Genomic DNA, 6,524 nt, shown 5'->3' with positions numbered 1-6,524 from the left:
TGTGTTTGGGAGTCCATTCTACGCCGCACCTGTGACGCAGAAAACTCTATGGCCCAAGCGCTGCACACTGCATGAAATAAAAAGCGATTCAAACTTCATTCATTTTACACGAGTAACCAAGTGAGGAACCCAATCGAAGCAACTTGTCTGTCGCACAACCACGTGTCAAGAACACTGATAAAGGTGAAGCTAATAAAAAACGAACCCAGGCTATTTTATTTTGTAGGAAAAGCTAGGCGGCGGCCCTAGCCCACGGCTGATCTCTGGCGGAGAGCCACATATAGATATTGGCATATATAGTAAAAAGGTAGACTTCAGCGAGCTTTTTCCGACCACTTTTTCTTCCTAAGAAAATTTACCTTTTGCTTTTCGTAGAATTGCTGATTGATAATTTTTTTTACGTTACGCCATTTCCGCTGTCTCAGTTTGTGAAGACTGAGTCTTTTTATCTCAGGGTGCGGTCTGTCAATAATCTTAAAACGTCCCCTCTAATCCTTCGGAAAATCTAGCAGGCTGTGGAACATTATGCTACATTCCGGCCTTCCCTATTTTCCGCTTTGTGATCAGAATTCCTGTTAGACTGTCACAGTTTCTCTGAATGACAGATTCTTCAGGAATCTCTTAAGAATTGCCAGTAGGTTTTCTTTTCACCAGCCTTACACACGCAGCAATGTGCAGCACATGGAGGACTTTCAGATTTATTTTTGCAGTCAAGGGTCCAAGCACTTCACTGCATTGTTAAGTCTGTTCTTTAAACGGACACTCAGTATACATGTCCTGAGTGTTCTGTGGTGTCGACTTCTTTCCTTCTTGTGCTGTCCTTTTGCGCTAAAGCCAATTCCATTAACACTTTGAAGTTGGCTTGTATCGATAGATTACTGCGTTCAATTCACATATGATCAACAGTAACCAACAATGTAAGCCAGAAAATAAGAAAAAGCAGGTTACTTGTGTCCCCACCGTCCGATATCGCAGGTAAACACTTTTGAGGCGACAATCCCATTACTTGAAAAAAGTCGCAGTCGCAGGAACCTTTTCGATGAAAACGACGCGCTTTCTAATCGAGTGGCGGGAAATTCGTCTGCGAGCGATTCTGTCCACAATAAATGGTGTTTTACATATACGTTGATGTTTTACACATACATATACGTTTACATATGAAAGTGAATCGGTTTTTAAGCATGACGAAAATTGACAGAAGCGGTAGCAATTTGCGTGCCGCTCACGTCCCGCGCATCGAGTACGAATGGCTACCTCATCTCAGGCGTCTCTGAACGCTCGCCGGGGTATTGCGCTGCAACCGCGGCTTTAACCGCTTCACTAGCAAATAAATGTAGCCGATGAAGCCTTGCTTCAGTCTAGGAGAGCGCATTTATTAATGTCCGAATAACGCGTGCATTAATCGTGGGGAACCCAGAAAAGCTCCAAAATCAGCATAAAGAGAACTGATAATGCTTGAGTTGTGCCTCAAAGAACAATACCCCAGAACAAACACACAGGAGCTATGTGTTAAGAAATACATTTTAGACCTCCGATTAATCACAGCTTCTGAGTACGTTCGGTGGCTTTGTATTCTCCCGCCGGCTCGTTACTGAGCGGATTCTGTTCCATCTACCGAGTGGCGCGCAAACTACTTTGAGCACACGCCATGCGCTCGACAGATGGCAGCGTTAACGTGCGTTCCAGTGAATTTAAGAACATTAGGAAATAATTCAAGGCATCGCAAAGCTCTTCCACGCATCACACTATGGCTAAACTATGCTTCCTACAGACGTAAAGTCTATTGATCCTGAAAGTAACGACGCTCTGCTTCAAGTCTATTTTTTCATCCTCGATTCTTTTTGCCCACTTGCTGCGCGCTGAGCACACGACACGCTTTAAAGGTCAGGCGCTCTTGCGCGCCATACGCATTAGCTGGTGCCAGTCAGCACGCTGGCGTTAGCACTAATTTACCGCTGCTATACAGAAAACAACCCAACGGAGGCGATTTAATGCATTGTTCACACAGTCGGGCACTTCTGGAATCTTTCGTTACGGAGAGTAATGTTGCTAAATAGAACTGAAGGCGTGTACGAGGAGCGCCACCGACGCTGAACGCACACGTCATATCCCAAGTTGGATTTAATGTTTGAAAACGTTTTTACGCTACGTACACCGAGTTAAATAGAATAGCCCAACATTTTTATGTAAATTATAAGTTCCTTAATTTATTTCTGCACGTACCTAAACATAATTCTTTTTAGACTGAAGTCGTCAATTATTACTCATCTACTGTGCATGATCTCTGGCTGTTTTTTGGTTTACATACAGGTAACCCTCGCGACAATCTTTTTTCAAGATTTGAGTTTACTAATAAAGTTACCATGCTGTGTTAATGGCTGGGTACTGGTCCAACAAATTTTGCCGCGTTAGCTTCAAGGCTTACTTTCTAAAGATTTTTTAGTTTAGTCATGAAATAGTGCACCATTTAAGATGTGCTGCACAATTAAGAATTTTTTTCCTAGACTTCAGGAATTTCATTTCTGCTTGTACTAAGTTAGTGGTCTTCCTCTTTCTATACGAAACCAAGAAAGAGGGGAGAACTCTTGTGGCACACAGAGTGGTTTAGCCCTCTAAGGTTTCGCTTGAAAATTCTTGCTGATTGGTGATCACGCGTAAATGAATTGATATGAAGCTTTTTAAGCGTTTCCGAGGAGTTTTAATGGCCGATCTGTTGGAGGCATTCTAAGCGCTTGAGTTCTGCGCGTTGATTGGCTCAAATTGTAAAGAATTGTTTCGAGAAAAGAGTTTTAGGGGATGCAGTGCGCTGGTAGCACGCGCTTAAAGGTTGAATTTCGCGCTTTAAGACTCTCTAGAGGTAAGAAGTGAACAATATTTCGTCATTTAGGAGACCTCATTACACGCGGCGCTCATTGCTGTTTGTAGAGAAAGTGGCTCGTCCACACGACTGCCGCGATCCTGCTGATCGCACAAGCTTACGAATGGAAGGCTGACGTTAATTCTTCATAAACTACATGCGCACAATATCTCGAATTTTATCGCGTCAGCTCTAGAGCTTCCGCTCAACCGTTGTCTCTGAGGTACCTCTGTGTGACCACCTGATTGTGGGCAATCTGCAAAAAATTGCTCACTTTCCAAATAGAGGAGCAGCTAGGTAGCTGGCGAGCCACTTTTGGCAGGTTGCCCACAGTGACCCCCCTAGATGGTAGGAGGGCCACCTATAGGTCTCGTATCCTTGTGACTACATCGCACCTTCCGCACCGGCTTGTGAGCGAACTGCACACAGTGGCAGGTGGCTGCTAAACTAATCATTGGTAGCTAAAAGTTGCTCGGGATGTGCAAACTGGGTCGCATAAGTTCAAGAGTCAAAAGAACTGCGACAAAAACAGGACGTAGGAAGAGAAGTTGACAGTTGCTAGCTACCGCTCGCCCTGTTCACTTCTCTTCCTACGTCCTGTTCCTGTCGCTGTTCTTTTTACCCTTGAACATGTCATACAAACTGGCCCAGAAGATTGCCATGGTGAATCCGGGTCTCTTAAGTCCGACCGGTGGCAACATCTGCCATCGCAAGGCAGTGGTGCGTCGCTTAACCCCTGCACCACTGCGCCAAGAGTGGTATGAGAACTTTCAGGCAACTGCGAATGTTAAGTAGAGGATGACCAGTTCTGCATATATGACCAGTATTACATTACCGCGTAGCTAAGTAAAATGTTGTCACCCAAGAGATGCGCTATGTCATTTCATGACATCCTAAAATTCATGACAAACCCAAAGAGAGCTGTCGAGAATGCACGGCGGGAGCCTGCCTACTACAGCCAAGATTACAAAGCATTAATTCATTTCTTCATGTTCATTTATTTTTAATTATATATAAGCACCGACCAATATAACTGTCACTCACATACTTCCCCACGACTGATTTCTGAATGCAAATATTACTTCGGTCTACCACGCTGGCTTACATGTCTTCATGCATACCACGCTGCACATTGATTTTCCGCGTTGGTTTAGCCACCGGTATTAGCGAAAACCATTGAGACGAACGGTCTATGTGGTTGAGGCCGCAAAAGACTCACTGCTAGGAAGAGCAGGCAGTTCAGATTGGGTGAGATTACTGAAAGGCGAAATGAAAGCTAATGCGCAAAAACGCATTACTTTGTTCTGTGCATAGAACGTTCATGAAAACTTGATGAAATCATTTTTTCGTTCCTTACAGTTTTCAGGTTTAGGCGGCGTTATCGACCAAGTGGTGTCCATCTTCCGTAGTGACTAATGACTTCCTACGCAAAAGTGAAACCAATGAGATCTATTTTTTCAAGACGTATTTTCGTTACCGACGAGAAAATGAGCATGCCGAGACAGGGGATGACCACAGAAATGTGCACGCCTTGCATCTGCTCAGGCTGCGCATGAGGCCCTGATCATGCGCTATGTTCGTGCATCACCTAAGTGGAAGCAGGTGTGCGAAACAATGCAAGACAAAGCAGATACATAAGCGACGAGGAGATAAGCGACGAAGCAGAGTGCAATATGAAAAACGCAGCCTATGCAGCACATATTTCTTTCCGTTTTCGTCATACTTTTCTCTGTTCCTTGAGTTCTGTGGTAGCTAGCAGACTTAGCAACCCTTCTGTGCTTCCTCATGCGTTTACTATTATAAAGTCCTTAGCTGGAAATAACCTGTGCACATGGCTGCCATTTCCTTAATTTGTTACTCTATGTGACCCATTATGATAGGAATACGGAGCCTGCTTCCAGTGAAGCAGGCTCCGTGAGAAGATACCGCACCTGTCGTGATAGAAACATACTTGCGATGAGGAATGACGGAGAACGAGGACAATTTGAACACCGTGGCGTTTCTTTTGTTGCCTCCGCGCTTAGTCAATGCAAACTTGAAGCATTACATGCATCATATTTGAATTTTCATATGAAACAATTGTCCCGTCTTCGATCTTTCAGTTAACAGCTCCCCTTTCATTGCGACGTCTAATCTCCCAGCCTATATCATGTTATTTTTCTTTTTTCTCTCTCTAAACTCGTATGATTCCAGCAATTCACCGCCCATGATGTCTTGGCCACTCTCACGTAAAGAGCATGTGCCATCTTTATTTGAGGACAAGCAACCAACTATCCGCACTAAACCAGCCTCGACGAAGTAACTTGAGGCACCATTCTGCGAAGGATTTGGTGCAGTGGGGGCCGTGCTAGGGAGCACGGCAGGATTCGGCAACATGAACGTGGGTAGTAAGTGACGGAACCACGGTTAGACCGGCTCTGTCAATGATTCGCCGTTTTCTTCCCTACCTGCTGTTTCTTTCCTAGCGGTTGATGTCACTGCAAAATGAAATAAGGAACAAAAAGGACGTTCAAAATATACAATCTCAGATGGCGCATTCTAGAAAGATCTCGCTCACCGGTCGTACTGAGCATGACCCCGACCCACGTGACAACACTGTGGGAAGCCGGTGAACGCAGTTATTTTTATGACCCAGGAAGACGACGTGAATGCAGTTTGCAGGATATTTCCGATGTATATGTCCCCTTAAGGCCATTGTGTTCGCTTCACTTGCGGAGCCACTTAAACTGCAACAGACTCCAGTGCCCGCCTGGGTGCCCATCCACCAGCAAAGAAGCCCTCTTACCATTCTGGAGTGGCATGCTATGCTCACAACCAGGCAGACCTCTCCTTTATTCATTAAAGTCTCCCTACTCTCTCTCTCTCTCTCTTACATCTGAACTCGTGGTCTCAAAGTTCTGTTGTGTGAAAGCCAGTTCGTTGTATTCTTGAAAGAGGTCGAATATAAGACAGAAACTAGCTCTCTGCATATACCTAACTATTGATATAGTTAAACGTTAGTCTGGTGAACTCGCATTTCGCTTGCGCCGCCTAGGGAAATGAAGAAAGAGAGCAGCTGTAAGTTTTAAATGATTGAATTCACTGGATTAGCTCGACGGTTTCCTCCAACTAACCAATCTAGATATAACGTGCTCCCCTGGGACTTCCTATAGACACTTTTAGGACTTTCAAAGGCAAGAGATTAGCAGGATTGTAAGCCCCTGGTCATTGTGCGTAGAGTGAATGAAGGTACATTTCTGTGGTAGTCCCATTTGTGGGAGACTATATTATCCAGCCATTCCGGCTTCCGGAAAATACCCACCGTCTTCATTTTCAGATAACGGCCTAATGTGCTCAAATAATTTGGATAAGATCGAAGGAATGGAAGGAGCATTTTAATGCCTACTTTTAGACTGAAATTCTATAAATTCTTATTGCCCATACATAATATGCATGAAATGGTTTATTGCGTTTTCAAACAGCCGTCGGGCGGCACGGACGGTATCTTTCTATCGTGTCAGAGATATTGAGCGGAAGGACAACTGAGATTATTCTATTGCAAGCGAGTTGGTTTCAAACTTCACCAGGGGTTAGAGAAATTACTTAGTTTTAGCGCATGTTTTTCGTTTCATCAATTCTCGGCGCTCTTGATAATAGAAGCATACATGTGTCATGATGCCAACTGGTT

Source organism: Amblyomma mixtum, chromosome 8 (genome assembly GCF_055824585.1).
Source record: "Amblyomma mixtum isolate Tamu chromosome 8, ASM5582458v1, whole genome shotgun sequence".
Classification (NCBI taxonomy): Eukaryota; Metazoa; Arthropoda; class Arachnida; order Ixodida; family Ixodidae; genus Amblyomma; species Amblyomma mixtum.
Note: the sequence above shows the minus strand (reverse complement) of the source record.